The 18,448-nt window shown below is 39.2% G+C and overlaps 1 long non-coding RNA gene across 1 annotated transcript; it reads right to left on the bottom strand.

Moving 5' to 3' along the window:
- Positions 1-3,699: 3,699 nt before the first annotated feature.
- On the bottom strand, positions 3,700-17,656 carry LOC115415902 (uncharacterized). Its single transcript, XR_003934886.1, has 3 exons — positions 17,497-17,656; positions 17,142-17,276; positions 3,700-4,337 (listed from the first exon to the last, which is right to left on the bottom strand). It is a non-coding gene; the product is annotated as an uncharacterized LOC115415902 (long non-coding RNA).
- Positions 17,657-18,448: the final 792 nt, after the last annotated feature.

Below are 18,448 nucleotides of genomic sequence, written 5' to 3'. Positions count from 1 at the left end.
TAGAAAAAATGTCATGAGTGGTACTGGTGGGGGGTCTGGGGGTCCTCCCCCAGAACATTTTTAAAGCTTCAGGTCAATTTTGGTGCTCTGTGGTTAATTTTAAAGGGGATGAAAACCTGTGAACCGAGTGAAAATAATAACTAGAAGAAAACTTACTACAAAAAATGAGTGAGGCTGCTTCATTTTTTTTGCACCATGACCTAATTGGAGTTCCATCGTCTCCCTTCTCATTAAGCCACGCCCACCTCCATCTATTTTTCACGCATCTCTCAATAGTTCCCACTTCAGCTCCTTCCTCTACAAACGTGTCCATGATGTCGTATATGCTAGCCAAAATAATCTGTACGTTGTCAAACCTGCGTCCACAACCCCCCCCCCCCAGCCAATATCATGTTCTCTTTTGATTGGAAGAAATTACGCCAACTGAAACAGAACTTCTATTCCGTTCCAGATCCTCTCTGAGGGGATTTAAAATACAGTGGCTTTGCAAATACCAAGGCTGTTCCTCATTCATTCAGTTTTATCTTTGTACTGTACCGCACAGATAGAAATAAGATGCTAAATGGGTCCAAATAAAGCACTTATGCAGTCGGGCGTGTAACCGCGTAAGGCCGCGGCACGCACAACCGCACGCACGGGAAGGGCACATACACACACACACACACACACACACTAGTCATATACCGACAAGAGGAGATCAGCTATGAACCCAAACATGAAGGTCCATGCAGATCAGTTCTGTCTTCTTCCCTTTTCACTGTGGTTCTTTGATAATGAAAGCTACTAAACTAAAGTTAGTCTGGAGGCTGAACTTCGGTAAAGCTGAACTGGTCCATGTGTTTGTGAGGCACAGAATGAGCAGCGTTTCCTTCCAAAGAGAAATAGTCATCAATCTGTCCTCCTGACATAAAAATAAAGAAGTCATCTTATTATCATCACTGTTAAACCTGTCAGCCCCCTGTGCCTGTGTTAAACACCTGCAGACCCAGGACAGCAGACCCAGGACAGCAGACCCAGGACAGGATCACGGTGCCGACTGGACTCCGCCAAACACGTGGGGAAGTTACTTCAATATGACTTTTTCCCCCCTCAATTTTTCCATTTGACGGAAATCCGTCGTGGTGACGGAGAACTTTAATCCCTGTACTATATGGATCCTATACATGTATATACTATATACTATGATATACTAATGTGGATCCTATACGTGTATATACTATATACTATGATATACTAATGTGGATCCTATACGTGTATATACTATATACTATGATATACTAATGTGGATCCTATACGTGTATATACTATATACTATGATATACTAATGTGGATCCTATACGTGTATATACTATATACTATGATATACTAATGTGGATCCTATACGTGTATATACTATATACTATGATATACTAATGTGGATCCTGTACGTGTATATACTATATACTATAATATACTAATGTGGATCCTATACGTGTATATACTATATACTATAATATACTAATGTGGATCCTATACGTGTATATACTATATACTATAATACACTAATGTGGATCCTGTACGTGTCCATACTACATACTATATGGATCCTATGCATGTATATATTATATATTATAATATACTAATGTGGATCCACTGGATCCGCATTAGTATATTATAATACTATAATATCTGGACTATTTGAAGTAAAGGAACATTTATAATGTTTCCAAAATGTGTGTAAAATTCTAAAATGTGAATGTATTCAAAAAAGTGTGAATCTCATAAACTGACTTTGGTACAGATTCAGACAGAACATGACTGACATACAGGGACATGGAAACTGGTTTTACCTTTACTTTATACTTCTTCCACCTCAAATAAACAGGTTTTTAATGCGCAGAATAAAAATGGTTGTTTTTTTTCTTTTTCTCCACCTTAAAGACCCAGTAAATATCAGTGTAATACCCAGCAGAGCTGCTGTGAACAGCTGATCAATACTTAATGAAGGGATGGGCGCTGGGTGACGAGCTCATCCGTCCTTTTGTGTGTCCGACAAAGCGCCCGGTAATCGCCTCCACTCCCAACACGGCCCCGGGGGTCGTCATGACAACCATCCTGTCAAACTCCCTCTGTCATCGGTGGGAAGATGTTCGACTGTAACGGGAATCCTGTTGATGTGATGATGCACACGAGGTGATGGAAGGATGAGGAAAAACTGCATCATGGGAAAAAAAGTGATGAGAGAATCAGGAGGAAGCGGCGGTGGTGGTTTTAGGTCAGGACCACATAGGAGATTTAAAGGAAAACACTGGCAGAATGACCCAGAAAGAAGGCTTTCACTTTGTTTTAGTCTAAACATGTAAAATTACAAACTGGCCTTTTACAAAAAAGTGAATAATTTGAACAAATATAAACAACATGAAATGTCTGAGGAAAAATAAGTGTAATTTTAACATCGTTTTGTCAAAGTTAATTTTTGTTCTATTTCTTGTTTATTTTTTTCATGTTTGTTACAGTTTTTTTTGAGTTTTTGCTTATTTCTGTTCATCTTGTTCATGTTTCTCCAATTTTTGTCCATTTGTGACTTTATTTATTGGTCTGTGAATAAAAAATATGAATAAACTTAAATGTCTTCATATAAATTAGTGTAATTGGACCAATATTCTGTCTGTTATTAAATGTTGTGTGTATTTGTAGATCCACTGCCATCTGTACGTTATTATAAGAATGTATAAATGATAAACTGAAACTCAATACTGGCACAATTACACAGATTTTTATTCAGAAACTTCAATTTATTTACATTTTTTAAAGGAATTTTTGTCAATGTAAACAATTTCACTGTGGAAATTTGTCATTTCTAATGAAAACTCCAAATTTTTCCTCTTTGTTTTAGTCTAAAAATGTAAAATTACAAACGATTGTTTTACAAAAAATGTGAATCTGAAAAATATGGACGACATGAAATGTTTCAAGAAAAATAAGTGTAATTTTAACATCATTTTGTCAAAGTTAGTTAATTTTTGTTCTATTTCTTGCTTATTTTGTTCATGTTTGTTACTTTTTTTTAATAGTTTTTGCTTATTTATGTTCATGTTGTTCATGTTTCTCCAATTTTTGTCTATTTTTGACTTTATTTACTGGACTGTGAATAAAAAATATAAGTAACCTTAAATGTCTTCATATAAATTAGTGTAATTGTACCAATACTCTGTCTGTTATTAACTGCTGTGTGCATTTGGAGATCCACTGTATCTGTATGTTATAATAAATATGCATAAATGATAAACTGAAACTGAATACTGGTAAAATTACACGGATTTATATTCAGAAATTTCAATTTACTTGCATATTTTAAAGGAATTCTCACAGATGTAAACAATTTTGCAATGTAAGTTTGTAATTTTTAAACAAAACTCCAAATTTTTCTCTTTGTTTTAATGTAAAAGAGTCAAATTAAAAAACTATCCTTTCACAAAAAATGTGAATAATCTAAACAAATACGAAGAACTTGAAATGTTTTAACATAATTTTGTCGAAGTTATTGTTCATTTTTGTGCATATTTTGGTCGTTCATTTGTTGTAGTTTTTGTTTATTTCTGTCTATCTTGTTCACGTTTCTCTAATTTTTGTCCATTTTGGATATTATTTATAGGCTATTATGATATTATATACAATTACAAACAAAATGTACAAATTATCTTTTCACAAAAAAAGGGAATAACCTAAAAAGACTGAAATTTCTTAAGGAAAAATAAGTGTAATTTCAACAATACGATGTGCGTTACAACATACAGATCAAATACAAATACACAACCAAGATAATCCTGACACATCTGACTGTTAATATTTTCAGTGTAATTTTTCCATTTCAAAAATCCATCCGTTGAACCTGATTGGACCCTTTGGTGGCCCCTTTTGGCCCATGAGCCATATGTTTGACACCTCTGTTTTACAGTTTAACTCAGGCTGTAAATGCATCGTTACTAGTTTGGAAGGTTCTCCGTGAAGGTTTGATTGTGGATTTGACCCCAGTCGTTGGACTGTGCTGGTGTTGTTGCACATGTCGGATCCGTCATGTGACATCATACTGGACTGGGTTTGAAGGTGCCGGTGCTGATTCCTGGGTTTAATGGACGTCCGTGCTCGGTAAAACCACATGTCCTGGTCTGTTAAAGTCAGACTGGACTCACTTTGTGCTGCTCGGCTGGTTTGGACAGTTCAATCAATACCCACTGAAAGGACAAGTGTGTTTCTGAGTCTGAAACCGGCGGATCAGGAGCTGAGACGTAAACCCAGGCCTCGTTCGCTGACACTGAAGTGGTCATCGGTCAGTTCATTAGTGTTGGACAAAGGGTCTGGAAAAAAACAACAGAATTAGCACCGAAGAAAAGCTCCAAGACAACACCTAAAGCTACAAAACACCATCTACACCAGGGCTGTCAAACATGTGTCCCTCCAAAGGTTCCAATCCGACCCCTGGGATGAATTTACAAAGTGTATAAGTTCCACAGTCCAGGCTGTGGAACTCATTTTAGTGTGGGTTCCACATCCAGACCAATCTGATCTACAGTCAAATAATAACAGCAGAATAAGATCAGACAAACCTCTTCCTTTCTGGTTCTTTCATTTACCAGCTAAAATTTCCTTAGGGGGTCAAATGAGTGGCCGTTTTTCTAAAAAAAAAAAAAAAAAAAAAAAGAAAAAAAAAGTCATAAATGCAAAGAAGCGTGTTGAAATAATGCTAATCCATTTGTGCACAGACTACTGATATTATTTGACAGTGGAAGCTCTATATTCAGAATTACTGGATTTGGAATATGGTATAATAACCCTAACACCTGGCGGGGGGGGGATTGAAATTAATAAAGTCAGTATATAACAGAATATAGCATCCATCCATCCATCCATCCATCCATCATCTTCCTCTTATCTGGGGTCGGGTCACAGGGGTAACAGTCTAAGCAGGGATGCCCAGACTTCCCTCTCCTCAGACTCCTCCCTCTCCTCGGACTCCTCCCTCTCCTCAGACTCCTCCCTCTCCTCAGACTCCTCCCTCTCCTCGGACTCCTCCCTCTCCTCGGACTCCTCCCTCTCCTCAGACTCCTCCCTCTCCTCAGACTCCTCCCTCTCCTCAGACTCCTCCCTCTCCTCGGACTCCTCCCTCTCCTCAGACTCCTCCCTCTCCTCAGACTCCTCCTCCAGCTCTTCCAGGTGGACCCCAGGTGTTCCCAGTCCAGTCCACAGTCATAGTCTCTCCAGCGTGTCCTAGGTCTTCCTCAGGTCTCCTCCTGGTGGGACATGACCGGAACACCTCCCCAGGGAGGAGTCCAGGAGGATCTGAACCAGATGTGTGATCCACCTCAGCTGGTTCCTCTGGATGTGGAGGAGCAGCGGTTCTACTCCAGAGTAGAATCGGAGTAGAATATAGCATAGAATATAAAATAGTAACACAGAATAGAAGAAAATAAATTAGAATAGAATTCTTAAAATAGCACTAGAAAGAGCATAAATAACTGGTGGACGGACGTGACATTACCCATGATGCTATTGCTAATTGTGCTCTTCTTCATAAATGTTAGTATTGTGGATCTAAAACAATACCAGCTGACACAAAAACACTAAATGTGTCAGTGGACGGATGTGACATGGTTGTTGTGGTTCCCATCATACTGATGCTCTGCAGCCATGTCAGCGTTTACACTAATGATCCCTGTGCAAAAACTAGGAGCACTATTATTTATTGGATAGTTTAGCATCAGACTAAAGAGGAAAGAACAATATAGAATTGTTCTTTGTGTATAAAAATGCTTCTTATTGTAAAACTGCTGATGTAAACAGTGCTGTGTGCCATTCTTCATGTATGTATTGGTGGAACAGAAGCAGGATGGATCAGCACCATACTCCAGATTGAACCTGTACAAATAAAACATGTGATATGGAGGAGAGAATCTGGGAAGAAAAACTGGGGAATCTGAAAGAAGAGAAGATTTGTTTTTCGGGTAAATTCAGTTCAAATAGAACTTGTCCATTTGTGACATGAAAATATAGCATTAATTGTGCTGAAATGGTTCATTTTTGAGCTGAAAACATAGTTCATATGAGCATCAACATGTTGAACAGAACTGAAATCCTGTCCATTTGAACAACTGTCATTTACCAACACAAAGTTCCTTTGGATTCACTGAGATTGATTTCTTATGCACGAAGACAGAAAGAAGAGCTCTAAGTACATTTTAGCCAATACATTTCTTTTTGTAAAACGACTAAAACCGACTCCTCTACCTCTGACCAACTGCATCTTTAAACCTTAAACTCGTTTTACGACACTTGTCCTCGTGCGTCCTCTCAGGATTATGACAGAACATGATTTTTTATTGACAGTCCACCCTCCTCCTCCTCCTCCTTATTGTGCTTTTGTTTCCTATTGTACGTTTCATCCTCATTAACTGACTGGATGGAGACGCTCATTCAGAGCCTGGAAAGCACAACTCCCACACATTCGGAGCTTAATCTGTGACTTAATTCCTCCAGTTGAACTAATTGCTTGTCCAATGGCGTCTCATATGAGCAGATTAAACCGTCAATGAGGCGTCGCACTATTAGCCACAACAATGCGCTGTGTGTTGCATCATTGGAGAACATTACATTGGCTCCAAAACAGTTCCACAAGTAATTAACGCGGCGGCGATTCGCTTCTGAATTAGTACAATTGAAACCGAGCTCATCACACGTTCAATAACAAACAAAAATATTACAACCCGCTAAATAACCTGCTTTACTCCCACGCCGCTGCCAGATGATTCCTGTGACTGAACGGCCAATTTACGGAGAACGAGAACAATGTTTAATGTTACAAACAGGTGTCAAACATACGGCCCGTGGACCAAAACCGGCCCTCCAAAGGGTCCAATCTGGTCCATGGGAAGAATTTAGTGGCTTTACACTGAACATATTAAAGGTCCCGTATTATGCTATTTTTCAGTCACGTCATATAGGTCTCAGAAGCCCAAAAACATAGTATTTAAGTTTGTTCGCCCCAAAATCATCCTTTTTTCGGAGTTTCAGCGGTCGAAAAAGTCCCTCTCACCAGCCCTCCTCAGAACAGGCTGTTTCTGGGCCTGCTTCCGGGTATGCAAATGAACGCATCTGTCCACGCCCACTCCCCCTCCCCTCTCTGGGAGAGGACGCGGCTTATGCTAGCGGTACTACTTATGTGTTCTGAACACACCAGTCACCTGTCTGAAATGCCCCTCTCTCGTCTACAATACACATGTCTCAGACAGAACGTCTTTCCAAACACTGGCTTTCTTTGCCTTGAGGCGTGAATGAGCCCCAACGGAAAACGGAGGTGTTGTGTCGGGTTCGTGGACCTGACACGGAAAGACGCCTGCCGCCACTAATGCAGGCAGCTGCTAACAAGCTTGATGCTAACTGTACTGATGCCAACCACAAAAGGCCCGTGTTCACAGTAGTTATGTTGAATGTCTCTTGATATTATCAGCTCTTGCATGTTAACGGGGACGCAAACGTTAGCAGCAGTAACCGAGCTATGTTAGCTGCCATGCTAACGTTAGACGTACACATAAACACCCACCAGCTTATCCGTAATGTAGGGTTATGCAGTAAAGATACAAAAAAATGATCAGAACTTACATCTCCCACACTTGGACTTGGGTCACGAAGCGTTGGTACTGCGTCCTTCTTGATTCGGAGTCTTTGTGCTAAGCCGGAGCTGTATGGGCCAATGTTCGAAAAACACTCGTCCGTGAAATGCCGGGCACACACATACAAGCGTTTGGGAATGTTGTTTGGTACATGACCATCACAGATAGAATCCAGACACTTTTTACGGAGAGGCTCGGACGTGGGGAGCAAAAATAAACTATCGTGTTGGTGTGTGCAGCCAACAGCACCACAACTTGCATGTCTCGCCTTCGCCATGTTTGTTGTCCAAGAGGTACTTTGCCAGGGCGGAACTCGCTTTGCAAGGGTGGGGCTTACCTTTTCATGCAGGGTGGGGGCACAGTCAGGGGGAGGAGTTAAATCCGCTTATGTCGTCATAAGCGGACCCAACTCAAACTCAGCCGTTTGAGCAGGCATTTTCACAACATGTGGTGTAGCAAGGCAGGAGGAAACAGACAGTTTTCAAATTCGAACCTCATAATGAGGCTACTGCAACACACACTACTGTAAGAAAACTGTCACAAAGTCAGATTTGCATAATACGGGACCTTTAATAGTCACACTGCAAAAATTTAAATCTGACCAAGTATATTTGTCTCATTTCTAGTCCAAATATCTCATCACACTTAAAATCAGACAATCACCTACAGAGGAACTGATCAGTGAGATAGAAGAACTGATTTATAGACAATACATTCTGAATATTTTATTTCAAGAAATCTTGCCAAGATAGTTTTCACTTGTTCCATTAGCAGATTTTTTAATTCAAGGGTTTTTTTGTTTAATTCAAGATTTTTTTGCTTGATTCCAGATTTTGCTAAATTCTAGATTTTCTTTTTTTTTTGTTTAATTCACGTTTCTGTTCTTAATTTAAGATTTTTTTTGCTGAATTCAAGATTTTTTTTTTCTTTGTTCAAGATTTTGTTAAACTCAAGATACATTTGTTTTTTTTGTTTTTTTTTTTTTGCTTAATTCAAGATTTTTTTCAGTGAGATAGGAACTTATTTTTTAGACAATAGATCCTGAACATTTTATTTCAAGAAATCTTACCAACATAATTTTCACTTGTTCCATTGGCAGATTTTTTAATTCAAGATTTTTTTTGCTTAATTCAAGATTTTGCTAAATTCAAGATTTTCTTTACTTTCTTGTTGTTTAATTCAAGTTTTTTTTTTCTTAGTTCAAGATTTTGTTAAACTCAAGATTTTTTTTTTTTCTTGCTCAAGTCAAGATTTTTTTCAGTGAGATAACAAGTTATTTTTTAGACCATAGATCCTGAAAATTTTATTTAAAGAAATCTTACCAAGATAATTTTCACTTGTTCCATTGGTAAATTTAATATTTATTTATTTATTTGTTTGTTTGTTTTTTGCTTAAATTAAGCAAAAAAAATAAATAAAAAATCACATGGACCAGATTGGACCCTTAGGAGGGCCGGTTTTGGTCCACGGGCCATATGTTTGACACCTGTTTGTAACGTTAAACATCATTATTGTTCTCTGTGAATTGCAGGGCTCGTGACTGCAACTGAATTACGGTCGCATGCGCCTGAGAATTTCGGTAGTGCGACTGTTTTTGAGATTACGATCGCACGGTGCGCCAATAAAAAACTGAGCGAAAATTAATACGTGCGCCTAGAATAATGGCTGCAGAAGTAACTCGTCAGCTGAAAATAAACAAGCTCCACGCCCCGCTGACTGAAGCAGAAAATCTAGTCCCCGCCCCTCGCGTGCGCACGCGGCATAAACAAAAGGATCAAATAACTCCACCGACGTTTGAAACAATCTCCTGACTTCAGGCGTGGTGTAGACCACAGTGACAAAGGGTACGTTTACACGGCAACACTCCGCAAAGATTTCTCCTTTGCGTTATAAAATCATTCCGCGTTAAGACGCCGCCGCTATGATAACGATCTGCGTTAACATGAGTCCGCGAGGACGGCTGAATACGCTGTAGTGGCCATGCCAGACCAGTAGCTGGCGATGTAGAGCTGTAGTGAAACAGTGGCAGTAAAACAGGCGCCTGCGCACAAACAATTTCCGGTTTAGACAGCCTTTAAATGAGGAGAAGAAGAAGAGGAGGAGGCGGACAACACTATTTACAAACAACAATGGCGAGTGGTCGTACAAAGACGCAGGACTTCTTTGTCTGGACAGACGAGCTGAGCACAGTTAGCAGCACGTATGTTGTTCTGAAACCGGCCATTGTTGTTGTGGTTGTTCCTTCTTTTTCTGCAGCTTTATTGTGTCATGGAGGCTGGCAAACCAGCTTGGAGGCGCATTACCGCCACCAACTGGCCTGGAGTGGGTTAACTGGCGGTTCTTGGCTGCGCGCGCATGCGGTGACGTCATATTTTACCCCGGAACGCTCCGACTCGCGTTAACACGGAGCTGGAATGCGGAGCGTATCGATAACGTTCCACCCTGGACCCTGGTATCAAAAGTTTCCGGATTCAGGCACTCTAGGCACCGTTTCCATGTTAACAGAAGGCTAATCCGCGATGAAATCTTCCCGGAGTTGACTGAATCCAACGCCGTGTAAACGGCCCCTAAGGGCCTTTAGGCCATGAAATAAAAAAGTTGGTTGTTGCAAATAATGGTGTGATTCGTCTTTCTTCTCCAAGAACCAACTAAAGTATATACCACACATTGACAATTGTTTTGCACCTGTGTCAATGTAAGCTTTTTCTTTCATACTCTATTCAAATACTTTATTCTAGGTTGTTAACTGCTTAAATACATATAGGAATATTACTTGGTATGGCCAAGAGTTTTGCTTGTTCTCCAAATTTTTTATATAATAGTGGTGCGCCTAGATTTTAGCCTGTGCTCCTAACTTTTTAGGGTTAGGAGCACAGTGCTCCTAGGTCAAAAAGTTAATTTTGAGCCCTGAATTGGCTTGTTTTTGGATTTTTTCCAGTGCAACAGTCTCTTTTCCATTGACCCTCAAATTGCGTGATTATATCTTGCACATAAAAATTTGTCTAATGGAAAACGACATTCTGAGTATCTGGGGGTTGGGTCGCCAAGCCCCCCACCGGTGACTGCCGCCCAATCCACATTGTACCGTCCCCTATGGTTCCCTTGGTGGGTGGTGTGCCCACCGGAGGTCAGGCCCACATCGTCCCTTCGGGCTGAGCCCGGCTGGGCCCCATGGGCAAAGGCCCAGCCACCAGGTGCTCACGTACGAACCCCAACAGGGGGCACTGCTTCCAGGGTGGGCCCCCCTGTGCCACACCAGGTGATGTCACAGTCCCTGTTTGTTTCTTTTTCATAGGGGCTTCTGAACTGCTCCCGGTCTTGCTCATCACCCACGACCTGTTTGCCATGGGAGACCCTACCAGGGGCATGAAGCCCCTGACAATGTAGCTCCTAGGATCATTCGGGCACTCAAACTCCCCCACCATGGTAAGATGGCAGTTCAAGGGCGAGGTGGCTCAGGCATCTGTATCGGACGCCTCCTGGGGAGGTGTTCCAGGTATGTCCCACCAGGAGGAGACCTCAGAGAAGACCTAGGACACACTGGAGACACTATGACTCTGGACTGGGAACACCTCAGGACCCCCTGGAAGAGCTAGAGGAGGAGTCTGGAGAGAGGGAAGTCTGGACATCCATTAGACTGTTGGCTCCAGGACCCAAATAAGAGGAAGAAAATGGATGGATGGATGGATGGACAGATGGATGGAAAAACGACAATATCTCCAAAACTCGCTTAACAATGAATAATTTTTGTTGTTGTAGGTGTTTTTTCAGTTAAATTGGTCTATGACCCAAAACTGTAATGGAAAGACCTTTGAGTCCAACTAGAGTCACATGACCAAAACAAACAGATGTTGATGGATGTTAGAACAAGAGAAGAAGAAGAGTTGAATCCAAACATGTGTGTATGTGTGGACACAGCAGAAAACCACACCAGTTTAGAATTTAGGAGGAGATAGAGGAGGAAGCAGCATTCTAGATTCAAAACTAGAAAAGCACTCAGAGAGCGCAGACCTCCGCCAAGACAGATCCCCCCCCCCCCCCCCCCAAATCACCACCAAAATTTATTCATTTGTTCCTTGTGCCGGTATCAAGATTTCCTGAAAATCCGTCCATAACTTTTTGAGTTATCTTGCTAACAGACAAACCCTGATGAAAACATAATCTCCGCCGTTTCACTCGGCAGAGGTAACAACACAGATTCATGTTCCTGTTTATGGAAGGACTGACAGACATCTACCAGAAGAAACAAACTCAGCAGCACAGCAGGGATTGAATGGACAAACCCACATTACACACTTGTGTTAAATATGGGGACAGTTTCCCCTTAAACCCCTCCATGAGTTTCAGATGCACTGGTAAACCTCTGTATTCATGCGTTCCAGGCTCTGATGGGTCATTTCCTGTTCCTCCTCAGTCCTTAAACTGATCCATTCTACTGAATCCTCTGAATCCGCTTCAACGTGTCGTTGTTTTGGGCTGAATCCATTAGTTCTGGCCTGGCTCTTAGTGTTCCTGTTTGCCACCATCCTCTGGGGAAATCCTCCCACCGTCAGCCTGGAGGCCCAGCTGTCATTCCAGATGCAGTCGGAGAAGACCCCAGGGCTTTGGGAAACTCACACTATTTCCCCCAAATGATGCTCATGCACTGGGATGTCACAACCAAGAGCACAACGGTAATGAATCATAGCTGAAACATGTCAAATGACCAATAAAAACACCAACACACTGGTCACAGTGGAGAAAAACCAGTAAAAAAGAACATAATAACCCATGAATAATAACACTTTCAAGGGTTTGTCTTCATTTTAGCACAAAAAAAAAGTCAAATATTTGATATTAAAGCAGATCTTTACATGGGTGTTTTCTCCAGAAAAGTGCGGTAATCAAACACGGTTATCACGATAATTAGAATTTAAACGGTAATACTAACCGTTGGCAATTTTACCGCCATTTATCGTTATACTGGCAATCGTTACATCCCTGTACATGAATAAGGAAATAACGAGTCATTTTTTTAATTTTCTGATTGTGGATTCTCAATTGAAAATAAAAAAAAAGAGCCAATGATACAAAGATTTTATTATAAACACATGTATAAACTTCATTAATACTATGACAGTAAACTATGTCCAAATATGGTCATTTCTGGTTGAAAAAACCCAACATAATGAGCATTTACATCACAGGTGTCAAACAAGTGGCCCAGGGGCCAAAACCGGCCCGCCAAAGTTTCCAATCCCCACAGGATGAATTTGCAAAGTGCAACTTAGGGCATCAAACTCAAAAATAATATCATAATAACCTATAAATAAACACAACACCAATTTTTACCTCCGCCAGGAGGTATTGTAATCACTTTGTTTTGTGTGTTTGTGTGCGTTTGTTTGTTAGCAAGATAACTCAAAAAGTTATGGATGGATTTTCATGAAATTTTCAGGAAATGTTGACACTGGCACAAGGAAGAAATGACCCAATTTTGGTGGTGATCCGGGGGGGGGGGGGCAGATCTGTCTTGGCGGAGGTCTGCGCTCTCTGAGTGCTTTTCTTGTTTCTCTTTGATTTAGTGCAAAAAACATTAAATTATGAAAATATTTACATTAACAAACTATCCTTTAACAATAAAATGTGAATAACCTGAACAAATATGAACAACCTGAAATGTCTAAAGAAAATTAAGCACAATTTTAAAAATATTCTGCCTGTTAAAAAATGTTTTGCGCCTTTAGAGATCTGCTCTGTAATGTATGTGTAGAAATGATGAGTCCAGGCATAATATTGATAACATGGTACTTATATTTCTTAACAAATTTCTTTTTTTTCCAGGTTATTCACATCCTTGTTGTTTGGATAGTTTGTAACTGTAAATATTGGTGTAACTGAATGTTATTTTTTACACTAAAACAATTTGGAGCTGTCATTATTTTTGTCTATCATGGTATTATTGTACAGGTCTGGCCCACTTCAGATTAAATTGGGTTGAATGTGCCCCCCCCCCCCCCCAAAAAAAAAAAGAAAATGAGTTTGACAGCCCTGATTTACATGATCCATCAATGAAATACAGGGGGAAAAAAACAGATTTTTACAGTAAAAACACTAAATACAGATGATAATATCAGAATAAATGTGATAAATCACTTAGTTAAAGTTAAATCTCGAGTAAAAACTACTTTGGAACAATGACACGAGTAGAACTTGGTCTGTACGGGTTAATGATACAAAAGTAAATAAAACCAAATGAATAAATAAATGATGAGTGGCTTTATATTTTCTGATTCATTTTTGATCATTTAATTTGCCCTGGATGTCAGAGCAGAACCCAACAGAACCCACCAGAACCGGGTCGTGTACAGTAAAGCCTTAAAACATCCGTTGAATCCATGTGAGCCTCATCACGCGGCCGCGGCGGCGCCTTCGTGCGTCCTTAAACCCCTCAGTGATGTGTTAATCTGAAGGCAGCATCGGAGTCGCATTGAGATGCAAAGCTGCGATGGAAGCGCCTCCTCGCCTTCGGATGACGCCGCTGTTTGACACCGGATTAAAAACAACAATGCGCAGATTTATTTGCCGCGGCGAAGCTGGAGGTTTTTCCCATGATCCTCTGGTGCTTTTACTGTCGGTTAATTCCTGCAGCGAGTGTGTTTTCACCTTTTGAAGTTTGGTTCCTGTCGTCCTGATGTTATTCCACGTTTAAGTGTTAATGACCAGGTTGAACTGCTGGACCAGGACACGCCCCCTCTCCCAATGAGGACACGCCCCCTCGCCGTCCACCAAATAACGAGGAAATTTGGATATTTGAGTAAAATTAAGACACTTATCCATCAGAAGATATATTTTTTTCATTCAATAGCAGATTTTGTTCATTTATTGGTACTTTTTTTGTTCTTAAGCCATTTTTTGAATGTTTTACATGTTTTGTTCTTTTTCTTCTTATTTTTTTGTGTTGATTAAGTTTTGGCGCTGATTTCATTGCTTTTTTATTCATTCTGTTGCTTATTTTGTTCATTTATTGGTACTTTTTTGTTCTTAAGCCATTTTTTAAATGTCTTAAACAATTTTTTTTTCTTATTCTTTGTGTTGATTAAGTTTTGGTGCTGATTTCATTGTTTTTTTTATTCGTTCTGTTGCTTATTTTGTTAATTTATTGGTACTTTTTTTTCTTAAGCTATTATTTGAATATCGTACATGTTTTGTTCTTTTGTTTCTTATTTTTTGTGTTAAGTTTTAGTGCTGATTTCATTGCTTTTTTATTCATTCTATTGCTTATTTTGTTCAGTTATTGTTTTTGTTTTTTTTGTTGTTTTTTTTAATTTTTATTCTTCAGCCATTTTTTGGCATTTTGTTGCTTGTTTTCCAGCTTGTTTTTCTGCACATTTGGATATTTCTTTTATATTTGGCTTATTTTTTTATACATTTTCTTACTTGTTTGACATTATTTACAAAGTTCTGTTGATTTTCTTGTCTTTTGCCCATTTCCTACATGTGTAGCCCTCTTTTCCCTCAGAGGGGTGTAATACTAAGTGTAACCTGGGTTCTCACCCGTTAAGCCTTTTGAATAAACAATGAGACTTAACCACCCATGCAATTCACTTGACACAATTAAACAAACTAACTAGTCCAGCCAGCGAGTGGACACAGAGACTGTATTTAAACAGAGTGTATTATAAAGTAACCTGGTGAAATACTGCAATACAATGAAATACTCAAGTAATAAGGACAGTGGAAGGTCAAGTAGAAGTTATTGGACATTAGGGCTGTGTATCAGCAAGAATCTGGTGATACGATACAAATCACAATACTAGAATCATGATAGAATATATCACGATATATCATGACACTATTAAAAAGGCAATTTTTTGTTTGTTTCTTTTTTTTAATGATTATTTTCTGGAAGAATTGAATTACAGCAGAAATCTGCACAAATACTAAACACATTTTTATTTGATCAGAACAGGATCTAATGTTCTATCACAAAATGCCCCTGTGTTCAAACTGAAATTCTGTTTTACAGACATTCAAGTTTCAGATCCTGTTCAAATGTTCAGATTCTATTAGTTCACAACTAACATCAGAACAGGATTTTAGTTCAATCCCAACAAAGGAACTGCCATCTGCCTCTCAGACAGAAAAAAGTGCTGTTAGGATGCATCAAATAACCATTATTTAATAAAACAGTGTTAAATAATAATAAATAAGATATAAACATTAAAGAAAAACAAAACACGAAAATTAACCTCCACCACATCTGCATTTGAATAAACACCTAAAAATATCGATACAGTACTTTTTGATATCGATACAGTATTGCGAAATTATAAAGATTTTTTTTCTGAGTGTTTTTATTCCTCTTTAGGCATGAAAAAAACAAAGCGATTAAAAATTTTCTTATGAACCTATTTTTCATGGAGTTGCAAAAACGTACATTCAACTCAACACCATGTGTTTAATATTTGAAGCATTTTTTTTTGTTTTTACTGATATTCAGACTTGCACATACTTGAAGATAGATTCTGTTCATTTAAATGTTATTTTGTTTTTGTCTTAATTTGCTTTGTTCAGTTTTATTTTATTTCTTTGCATGTTCTAAATAAATAAATAAATAAAATAAAACGAAAATAAATATATTACAGCGTAGGTGGAAGTTCAGCAGGAAGTCAGCTCTGTGTGAAGTATGAGCACAAGTTGTGCTTTTAATTTGACAAGAAAAAAAAAAAAAAAAGGAAAAAAAAATAAACAAAAAGGCCAATAAGCATTGCCATACACATATTAAGTCAAAACTAATACTAACACAACAACCCCGCTGAATTATTGCACATAAAAATAACACATTTACAACAATAACACATTTACTGTGGCAAACATGCCACAATATTGTATGAAAACGATGAAGTAAAAACATTTTTTAAACTGCAAATCTGTTGTTTTCTCACATTTTATTATACTCTAATACTAGTCACTACTCACTTTATGGAGATAATATGCAAAATAAAACCTTTTTGTTTAGAAAATCTGTTAGTTACAGTCTAATAACATTAACAAGCAACTGATTTCCACTCAAACATGTTAGTGCAGATTAGGTTTATCAAGAACAGTAAAGTTCCAGTAATGGTATGAATATCAGTGTATGAGATGATGCATAAGCGTCCACAAAATCCATGAATAAGAGAACACCTTTGAACAACTGTCCACTGTAGTGACCACTATGCATGAAAGGGTTACGTAGAGATGGTGGATGTGTTTTAGTTTTGTTATTGGTTCTTTTGTTATAATGACAATGCTCAATGCCGTACACATTTAAATTCATGGAAGTGGTGTGTCAGGTGAAAAGGAGAGGCACAAAATTAAACTTCTGCTTCTGGTCTATTCCTTTTTTTGGTTTTTGAGTTTATTGTGGTTGTTGTACTGTGTGTCTCGATTACTGTATAAACCATTCATTCACTCATTCATTCCTTCCTTCATTCCACACTGGACATGCGCAGCTCACAGCCCAGTACTCACAGTAGAACAGTCAGTGCTCCAGTCCACAGCTGGAACTCTGGGTCAGTCTTCCCATCTTCCACAGCTCCTGTAGCTAACCTGAGGAACCTCCGGCTGTCTGATATCTGGAGCCGCTATCAGACAACTCCCACGTTGCTGTAAACACATTAAATCCTCTCTTTAATGCCACGGTGTGATAGTTAGCTTAGCCACTGACGAGCGCGAGCTCAGTGTCCCAGACAGCTAGCTAGGCTCCGGTTTAAAACACTGAGACACGGCACGAACTATGCGCCACCGTCTACCGTGTTTACAATAAAAAATAAACAAAGTCTATCTGGATAGGAGACGGCGAGCTGCGCGAACTGCAACAACTTACTCCTTAACTCCTTAATGATCTCTTGCAGAAAATCCGCCTCAGTTTCTCCAACCCTGTTTCCGCCTGTGTGGGTCCGCGTGCCTGACCCTTCCTCCCCTGCTAGATCCCGCCCACTGTGTGTTCTGATAGGACGGCAGGGAACCTGACAGTGAGCTTGACCTATGATAATTATTAATTCTACCAGCGGAAGTTAGGTTGAGCTACTAAGTGTTCTCACACAAATCATGTAAAGAAAACAAACAAACAAACAAACAAACAATATTCAACAGTCAGTGGAAAATACTTGGTCATGCTGTGTATGCTGTGTAAGTGTAAACCTGTAACTAAAATACACAAACACACAGAGCAGTGCTAAGACTAAGCAGCAGGGTTCATAACAGAACCCAGGGCTACACATGGTTTATTTTATTTATTTATTTATTTTCTTATTTTTGTGTTGATTAGGTTTTTGGTGTTGATTTCTATGCTGCAGTTATTTTTTTTATTATTCATTCTGTTCCATATTTTGTTCATTTATATATATTTAGTTTTTGAATTTGTGGGCTTTTTTTTTTTTTTTTTTTTTTTTTTTTTTTTTTTTTTTTTGCACATTTTGATATTTACCTCCGCCAAGGAGGTTATGTTTTTGCCAGGGTTTGTTTGTTTGTTTGTTTGTTTGTCTGTTTGTTTGTCTGTCCGTTAGTGTGCAACATAACTCAAAAAGTTATGGACAGATTTGGATGAAATTTTCAGGGTTTGTTGGAAATGGGATAAGGAAGAAATGATTAAATTTTGGTGGTGATCGGGGCTGGGGGGGCCCACGAGGGGGGGGGGGGGGGGGGCACTGATCAGCCTTGGCGGAGGTCTGCGCTCTCCGAGTGCTTCTAGTTCTTTCATATTTTGCTCATTTTTATACATTGCTTGGCAATGTTTATAAATTTCTGTTACTGTTTTTTTCCCCTGTTATTACATT

This window comes from Sphaeramia orbicularis, unplaced genomic scaffold (genome assembly GCF_902148855.1).
Source record: "Sphaeramia orbicularis unplaced genomic scaffold, fSphaOr1.1, whole genome shotgun sequence".
Taxonomy (NCBI): Eukaryota; Metazoa; Chordata; class Actinopteri; order Kurtiformes; family Apogonidae; genus Sphaeramia; species Sphaeramia orbicularis.
This window is presented reverse-complemented; position numbering and strand designations above follow the sequence as displayed.